Source organism: Manis pentadactyla, chromosome 4 (assembly GCF_030020395.1).
Source record: "Manis pentadactyla isolate mManPen7 chromosome 4, mManPen7.hap1, whole genome shotgun sequence".
Lineage (NCBI taxonomy): Eukaryota > Metazoa > Chordata > Mammalia > Pholidota > Manidae > Manis > Manis pentadactyla.
Window position 1 is genome coordinate 50,613,442 of NC_080022.1, and position 9,412 is coordinate 50,622,853.

General features: G+C 41.8%; 1 long non-coding RNA gene across 1 annotated transcript; it reads left to right on the forward strand.

The window, feature by feature from the left end:
- The first annotated feature begins 3,247 nt into the window (after window positions 1-3,247).
- LOC130683359 (uncharacterized) lies at window positions 3,248-8,305 on the forward strand. Its single transcript, XR_008997023.1, has 3 exons — window positions 3,248-3,316; window positions 5,062-5,189; window positions 7,813-8,305. It is a non-coding gene; the product is annotated as an uncharacterized LOC130683359 (long non-coding RNA).
- The last annotated feature ends 1,107 nt before the right edge of the window (window positions 8,306-9,412 follow it).

The following is a 9,412-nucleotide window of genomic DNA, read 5'->3' on the forward strand; positions in this document are numbered from 1 at the left end:
ATTACCTATATCCTTTGAGGGCCAATTTTTGGAAAGTTTTCTAAATGTCCCCAAGCAAGCCCAAGAAGTGGGTCAGTGTCCCCCCGATTTTGTTTGTTCTGAGGGAAAAGTAAGACAGAGCCAGCCTGCCCCAATGAAGTTATTTTACTTTGTTAGGGAAAAAGAACAAAAAAACTAATATACAACATTTTTAATCCTTTATTAACCTCAACATTACCAATTAGTTATTCTCCCATTTGGAGATATTGAAGAATTGAGGAGGAAGAATTTTCCTTTCCATTTTTCTTTGGTATGTGTATATGTTTGTACTTAATTCATTTTTTCAACTACAAATCCAATACATACATATGTTCTGGTTATAAAAGAATCAATGACAGAAGTATAACCCTTCTTGCTCAAAGGCAGGTTTTCTAGCTGGGGTCAAGGTCTATCTAGGCACCTTTTGGCAGCCCTTCTCCTCTCCTTCCCTTCCTCCCTCTTTGCTTTCCTCCCTTCCTTTTCTCTTTCCTTCATGGGAAGATTCAGAAACATAGTCTTGTCACGCATGGAGTGCCCAGAAATGAGCCATCGCATATCACGTGTATTAGTTTCCTAGGGCTGCCATACAAAATACCACAGATTCAATGGCGTGGACAACAGAAAGGTTCTGTCTCACAGTTCTGGAGGCTGGAAGTCCAAGATCAAGGAGTTACAGAGCTGGTTCTATCTAAGGCCTATGAGGAACACTCTACTCCATGCCCCTTCCCAGCTTCTGATGGTTTGCTGGCAATCTCTGGAGTCCCTTGGCTTGTAGATGCAGCACCTGATCTCCACCTTCACCCTCACATGGGATTCTCTTCCCATGTCTGTTTCTGTGTCCAAATTTCTCCTTATTGTAAGGATGCCAGTCATACGAGATTAGGACGCATCATGATAACCTTACTTTGACTCGGTTATTACTATCAAGACCATTTCTCCAAATAAGGTCACATTCTGAAGTACTTTCAGTTAGATCTTCAACTGATCTTTTGAGGGATACAACTGAACCCGTGATACCAGGTAAAGCAACAGCTGTGTGTGCTTGGTACTGTGGTAGTATCGGAGGAAGTACCAAAAAACCCAATAATGGGATGTATTCACATAATTACTTTTTTTATTTTCCTTTTTGAACACAATGTTCATTTTAATTCATATTATACATTCATACACATATAGGGGTCAAGTGGTTTTACAAGGCTTATTATAAAATACAGGAGTCAACAAGCCTTGCAATGCTCCCACCTCCATTGCACACTCTCAAAGGTAATTACTTTCAACTCTCCTGATTCTGTTAATATTTAACTGTAGATTTCCAAATAATAGATTCGTGTTGCTACATGATCTTTCAATTATAGATAGTACCTATTGGCTTCCTTATGTGAAAGATGGGGATTAAGCTCTCTGTGGATCCACCCCTCCTCCCCCTCACACACATGCACCCACACTTCCAGTATCTCATCGGCTGACTACAAGTGGTGGTGTGATTCATTTACATCAAAATCCAGGGTTTATGTCACCATGCCTATGTTCGTACTGTAGATATCTAAGTCATGGAAGATAGCAAGAGCACTTTTTCTTTCTTGTTCAATGTTTTTCCTGCCTGGAGTGAATAATAGGCTTGCCTTTCCACTTGCTTGGTTTTTTAGTGTACTTATCACCAGTCAAATCCAAATTCTTCCCCAGTTCCATGAAAGTCTCTCTCAGTACATTCAAACACATTGGTAACTACTGATTTCATCTTCTTGAGCTCTCTCTCAGAGACTTCTGACCTGTTCCCACCTGCCACTGAAGACCAAATGACTAGACTGTTTCCTAGGGACCCCTCCCTTTAGACCTTTCCTCTTGGACTGGTCAGAAGCCCAGAGAAGACTCCTCAGTCCCCTGTGTGACGAGTCCATAGCTGGCTGCTGGGTCCTGGGAGCTGAGTGTGGGAAGAAGGCTGGAGCCCAAATAGTCAGTCAGCCCATCAGTGCTCCTTATATCCCTCTGCTTTCAGGACAGCATCCTCCCTACCTCAAATCCCTGGCATCTCCAGTTCAGAAATCCTGTTTACCATCTCTCCTGTCACTTACTGTGGTGAAGGAGGAATGGCTGTGTGGAGGGGGAGGGGGTGTGTTCAAGGGACATCTGCCTACTTCTAAAACCCTTCCTCTGCCCCTCCACTCTTTCAGCCCCACCTTCACTCACCCGTCAAGAAGTACCAGGTGCCACTAATTCCTGTGCCAGTTCTCTGCTCTAAATGTAACCCAAGTTGCTTTAGGAGCTTCCCCACTGCAGGCACTCTTTTGACCCAGTCTGCCAGGTCTTTCAGGGCATTTCAGTTTTTGAGGTTTTGCTGTTTTCTTCTTTTCTGTTTTGTTTGGTTTTGTTTTTGGTGTTTAATGGTTTTCAGGAAGAAAGAGAGATAAATATATGTGTCCAATTTCCCAGTTTCAACTATTATGCCATTCTTGTCCTTTAACCAGCATGTTCTGGAAACATTTTGAAACCCCAAAGGAGGGATCTTATTCCCAGGCTATCTGGAAGCTGAGGGTGAGTTCAGGAAGAAGAGAGGGCCTTCATATGCTCTGTGTACTCTACAAACATGCACATGTGCACATATACACACTGATACACACTCATCCCAGTCATTCACTCTGCAGCCAACTTACAGCCAACCAGGATGAAATGTTTCGGTTCTCCAGCTCTGCATTCTTATTTTGTTTCCTGTGTAATTTTCTTACGTTTTCCCAATTCTCTCTTCCCCTCCCTCCAATTTGTCGTCGACAGTACAGCCAAAGTGCTCACTTTAAAAATGCAAATCCTATGATCGTATGTGATTTTCCTATTTGCAAGCCTTCAGTGTCTTCTCTTGGCCCTTAGAATAATGTTCCACACTCTCACTCTTGTCCAATAAGCCCCACACGCAATCTGGGTCCTGAAGAACTGTCCAGTCTTGTATTGGTCTCCCCTCCCTGGCTGAGCTGGCTTCCTTGGCTATTTCTCAGTTCCATCAGGCCTTTGCACATGCTCTTTCCTCTGCCTGGAAAGCTCTCTACCCCAGCCCTGGCAAAGGCTTTATTGGGAGAACATCCTTTTCCCAAGCAGATCTTTGACTATCTCTCAGCTCCTCCTCATATGTACTAGGTTAAACCGTGCATTACACACTCCCATGGCATGTTGTACTTCTGCTTTGATAACATTTTAATTACATGTCCAGGCTAGACTGGAGGCATCAAGAGCACAGGATCTTTTTCTGTCTTATTCAAACCATAATCCTAGCACCTAGCACCAGGCCTGACACAGAAGGTTTAAACAGGTATTTATTTAATCAGTTGTACTTCACCTTGGACTTTATTAATCTTTGCTCCCCCCATCACCCCCTTATACTCTCTATTCTAAATCTACTCTTCTAACAGGAGAGAATATTAACTAAATATCAAAAGTGTTTGGCCTGGAAAGATATTTGTAATTCCCTTTCTGTAAAACCAGACTTGGTGCCTCTCTTTCTGTTTCCCTTGTGGAAAAAATTTCTAGATGTCCTCAGGACACCAGAGCTGGTGACCGGGAGTCTCTCAGCTTCCTCTGCTGGCTCAAAAAGCAGAAGAGTCAAAAGATTATAAAGAGAAAGGGGAAGACCTAAATTCTGTTTTTCATAGGCAGTGGGGAAGTTGGTTATAGTGATAAAGTTAGCATCTGAGGGTTCTCATAAAATAAACTGAATGGAGGTACCCATTACAGAATTACCATGGCCATAAGACATAAAGATTGCCCCAGAATTTTTTTCTTACTGCTTTCTTTACATGAGAAAGTAGCCCACTGTATGCAATAGCTGGAAGTTTAGACTGAAAACTATTTGTTTCTTTATCCTTAAAATGAGGAGGATGAACTAAGAGCCCTCTATGGCTGCTCTAAAACTCCATGACCTTATTCTATGATTCTTTGTAAAAGTTGTTCACAACAAATTCACAAGAACTGAAAATACATTGCTCTTGAGGAAATCAGAGTTTTATTGCAAAGTTTTTTAAAAGACATAAACACCTTTATGAACTTGGCAAAGAATCAGGTGGAGAAGAGTGTGGATCTGCAATCTGACAGCAATGGTGCTATGCTGACGAGTTCAGTAGCCAGCATTTTAGACTCCGTACAGAACTACATAAGGCTCGGAGGGCTGAAATCCTCAGTGGCAGCGTGGGAATTTTGTCTCTGCACGGGGGCAAACATGAAATAATACCTACCTAAACACAAAGGATTAAGTATCCTAGATGTTTTAAAAAATAAGTAAAAGAACAGTGTGATACTTTGTATTATTATTCAGTAAATATGTACTCCCTTCCATTTCCCCTTGGGGCCTTCATCTCCCTCCCCCATAGATTGGGTTTGGCCATGCAATTTGCTTTGGCTGATGAAATGTTTGTGGACAAGACATGTACCTTAAATGTGCTTTCTCACTTTTGCTTTGATCTTGTGCACTGGTGACCTGCCATGAGATGCCCTGGGTAACTACTGTCTCTTTAGCCTAGACTCCAAAATAAAAAACGTGGAGCAAATATAAACTGAACCCACAGACCTTTCCAGCTGAACTCAGCCTAACTCAGCTGAATCACGGTTGATCTGCAGACCTTTGAGCATGAGAATAAATGCTTGCCATTTGAAGGCACTGAATTTTTAGGTGGTTTTGAGGTACAGAGCATTACTGTGAAAAAGCTAATACAGAATTCAGCGTGGGTTCACAAGATATAACATGGCTAAGAGTATGGTTTGTGAAACTTGACACATCTTGTTTTGAATCTCACTTCTGTTATTTGCTAGATGTAAAATGTTATGTAATTTACTTAACCTCTCTGAGACTCAATTTCCTTATCTGCAAAGTGGAGATAATCATGGTACCAACCTCATAGGACTGTTTTGTAGACCTAATGTGATAATACATTCCAAGCAGCTAAATAGTGCCTGGTACATAGCAAGGATCCAATAAATGTTTGCTATTATTAACAATAATAATAATTATAATTTCTATAAAATGAATCTTACTTTCCTGTTAACTTACACTATAAAAAATAGGATATATTTTTCCTATAAAACTGGATATAAAGACTCACTTGGAAATATTTGGTGAAGAAGGATGAAGATAAATATCCAATCACATGGCTGATGAATTCCACATATTAGAAGTTTCTTGTGTATGGGAAGTATGTTTTCTACTAAGCAAGCCTATCTGTGTGTGTGTGTGTGTGTGTGTGTATGTGTGTGTGTGTGTAAAACAGTTCTGAGTTACTTTGCACCAAGTTCCCAAATCTGAGCTCCTTTTACAAACAGGATTTACATTTCTGTATCTCAGAGTCTAGGATATGAGATCTGGTGCCAAGAGTCAACAGTCTGAGTCTCTAACCCCATAAGCAGACTTGCTGGTGCCCAGAACTGTTCCTCAGAATTCACATCTACTAGTTCACTGCTGTCATATTTTGCCTTCACATATTTAACAAACATTTATTAAGGACTAGGTATTATGTTCAGGACTAGAGGTGGAGGGATGCGTAGAACGTGGGTCTGCACTCATGGCAGTCAAAGTTGGGCTAAGATTGGTGAATATGTGTCACTCCAGTGACAATTCAGATGGTTTCAGAGGGCTGCTTGAACCACTGGTTAAAAACAGTTCTAGGCAGCATGGGATCTTAGCAGGGAGAAGAGCCAGAGCCACGGAAAGAAGGAATGGCTCTGAACGTCTGCTAGTCCAGGCGTAGCCGGGACAGACACATACTCAACAAAATATAATGTGATATCTTAGGCGCTGTTTGTGAGCTAGGAACAAAGTGGCAAGAAACCCAGAGCACGGAGTATTAGCTTTGCCCAGGAAGGTGTAACTGAAGAGGTGAGACTGTAGCTGGGCTTTGATGGATGGCCAAGAGTTTAGTAGGTGACGAAGCAGGGAAATAAAATTTCAGGCCAAAAACACATCATGAGCAAAGGCACAGAGGTGTGTGAGTATGTGAGGTGTTGAGGGAATGGTGAGTCGTCCTGTTTGAATAGAACCTGTGGCACGGAGCTAATGCTGGTAGGAGTGAGTTGTAGTAGCGGGCTGGGACCAGACAGTACTGCTTTATCCTATAAACCATAGGACACATTGAAGGCTTTTAAGCTAGAGCATGATGGGGCCAAATATGTGCCTTTAAATAGTTACTCAAAAAGAATGAGATTGGAGAGAGAGAACAAGAGAAAGAGGCAGGACAGCAGACCTGCTGCAATGGTGCAGACAAGAGACTGGGCACCTGAACTGGGATGGTGTGGGGAGGAGGCAGGCAGAGAGGGCATAACGTCACTATATAGCACAAGGATGCTCTTCTCTCAAAAATGACCTATCATTAGGGCTTCAATCAATACACAGCAAATTCAATAGTCTGATTCTTTTCATTGTCTGGGTTCTAATATTATTATTTGAATATGTTCCTATGTCATCAAATTACACATATAAATGGGACCTCCAAGAATAACATCAGATCTTTACATTTATCCTCTCGACATACCAGAAGGAAGGTGCTTATACGTCCCATTCTACAAAAGAGAAAACTGAGGCTTAGCAATTTTAAAAGCCCAAGAGCAGTGATCTTAGACTACACATCTAAAGGTCAAAGAGCATTTGAACCCAAGACAACCTGACTCCAGAGTCTGTGCTCTTCATCAACCCTCCATGACATAGACAATTCTCCAACGCTGTTGTCTGTCTCTACGAAATGTTAAATCTCTTACATACCTCTTCCTTTCAGTTTTATGCATCTCTACCCAGGAGATAAACCACTGAATCAGAATGCATGTATCAGAGAAATGTTGACAGCAGGAGAAAAGTACTGAAGAATTTAAGATAACCATGACTGAGCCTAACCTCAGAAATAATGCAAATAACCCAACTTGAAGTCTAAGAAAAGCTATTAATTTTTTTCCTGAGTACTTGAGAGATCTGCCAAGTAATTCTGACTCTCTTACTCTGTTGGTGTTAACACATTAATCCTGACCTGGCAGCGTACCTAGCACTGTGCTACCAGAATAAATCACCTGTGACTCGCTGTCAGTATCAAAACCTGGGAAAGAGCCCAGGCCTACAAGGCAGGAGACACAGGCGGGAGCCCCGGCTCTGCCATTAACCTGCACTACAGCCTTGGAGTGGTCACTTCACCTTTCAGGGACTTCATTCCACCATTGGGAATAGCCCTGATAATTGCAAAGATCTTTACAACATTTTTGTGCCTGCCTTCCAGAATTCATTTGAAGGAAAAAAACAAGAGCAGTTAGTATTTGACATAAAAGTATGGTAATAAAACACCTTCAAATACCACGATTGCCTCAGCAATTACTTGGCCTCTTTTGAAACAACCTCCTAAATATGCAGGGGGAGTGTTTATCATCCCTGTCCTGGCAGAGCCAGACACTTGGTAGAGAAATTAGGCTTTACAATTTCTTGCTTTTTCAAAAATTGCTGTATTTGAAATCTTGCAGGGCATTTGAAGCTGTTTTAGAGGACCTGGGGCACATTTAAGCTGAGTTACCCAATGCTTTATCCCTCCTTCCTCTTCATCTGGTTTGGAGAATCCCTAGTGGTGATTTTTAAACATGTTTAGGTACTTAATAGAGTCCTTTGGAGTTTGGGCTGTGCATAGGTTACTCTCAGGCAAAATATTTTAAACAATAGCTAGCTATGCTCACTGTTCCCTGGAGCTAAAGACTGCAAATGGATTCTTTTCTGCCAGGGGGAGACTGAAGGGTGAATGGAAACACAAACTCGCTTTTGCCGCTTGAACAGCACTGTCGGTTTTCTTGCAGCTATCATTCTGGCTTCCAGAGGAATCGAAGGGGCCTCGCAGTCCCAGTGCAATCCCAGCCGCCTTCCAGCGCTCACAATCAAGATACAAGTCTCCAGAGGGCTTGGCTCCACGCGGTCATTAGACATGATGGCATTCCTGGCATGCTGGGGCCGCACGCTCTGTCCTCCCAAATAAACGGTTCTCTTACAGCTTCACACTATGCGTTACTCCTTCTATTAACACAGGAGCTGACAGATTGGCTGAGAAGCTGCAACTAATATATTTGAGGACATAAGAGATGATTGTGCTGGTTCTAATTCCAGAGCCGATCTTTTTAGCAGATTATGATGGATGACCCGCCACGGTGGTCAGTGCCTCCTGTATATTTTAGGCGGAATGCTTTCTTTTGACACATACTTTACAGAGACATATGTGTACCCTATTTTAATTAATGGAAGAAATGATTCATTCACAAGTGAAAGATTTAATTAAATAAAGGGTCAGCCTGGGTCAGCCATGAATTGCAAAATACTGCCGAGGTTTATTATACTCTCTGCCATGTCTGCATGCTGTCTGTGGAGGGGTACATGGCAGTAAAGGCAGGCCTTGAAAAGGAGTGGAATGAAGTTTAATTCACTCATTCAGTCAACAAATATTAATTAAGCCCATACTGCATTCTAGGCGATGTGCTAGGCTCTGCAGATAAAATGGTGAACATTCAAACCTGGTTTTCATCCTTAGGGCAGCTACTGGGCAGTAGGGGAGATGGAAAAAAATGAGCAACAAACAGAACACTATTATTACAGGTTGTAACATGAAGGAAAAAGCCGTTTGTGGGCTCTTCTCCTTGCATTTAGAATTATTTTTTAAAAAGATCTTAATACCCAACTTCATAGTGCCACTCTTGTTTAATGCTGTAATATGTTCTGGAACCAGTCTGACCCAGTTCCAGTAGATAAAATATTTTGTCTCTAGAAGTAGCAGCTATACATACTGAGTTACTCAGCTCCTTCCTCTGAGGAAGTAAACCTTGTACTTTAGAATCAGGCAAATCTGGATTCAAATTCCAGCTTCTTAGCTTAATTGCCTTTTGACCTAACTTCAGTTTCCTCATTTATAGGGAATAACAATAACAGTCCATAAGACATCGAGTCTTTGCAAAAAAATACACGAACAGTACCGAGTACACAGCATTCCTATTAGTTAATCAGCACTGATATTTGGAATTGGTGCTCTTACTATACTAGTAGTAGTAGTAGTAGTAGTTTCCCTCTCTTCTGGAACTTTCTTCATTCTGTTTTTTGCTCTGGTTGTTCATGTTATTCTTGTATCCCCTTATTTGCTGACAGAGGTCACGACTTTTTAAGCACGGGAGCCAGCCTGATATAAGGTCAGTGCTCAATACATACCTGTCGAATGAAGGGATAAAATTCTTCCTCTTTTTGGAATTGTGGAGAATAAGCTGACAGTAAGCAAAGTCCCTCAAAGGCTTCCCATAACACTTGGAATAAAATCTAAAATTCCTTCTTATAGTGAACAGGAGCCTACATGACCTGGGCCTCTGCCTGCCTTTCCAGTCTCAGCCACCACTGCTTTCCTCCCTGTGCTCAGCTTTGACC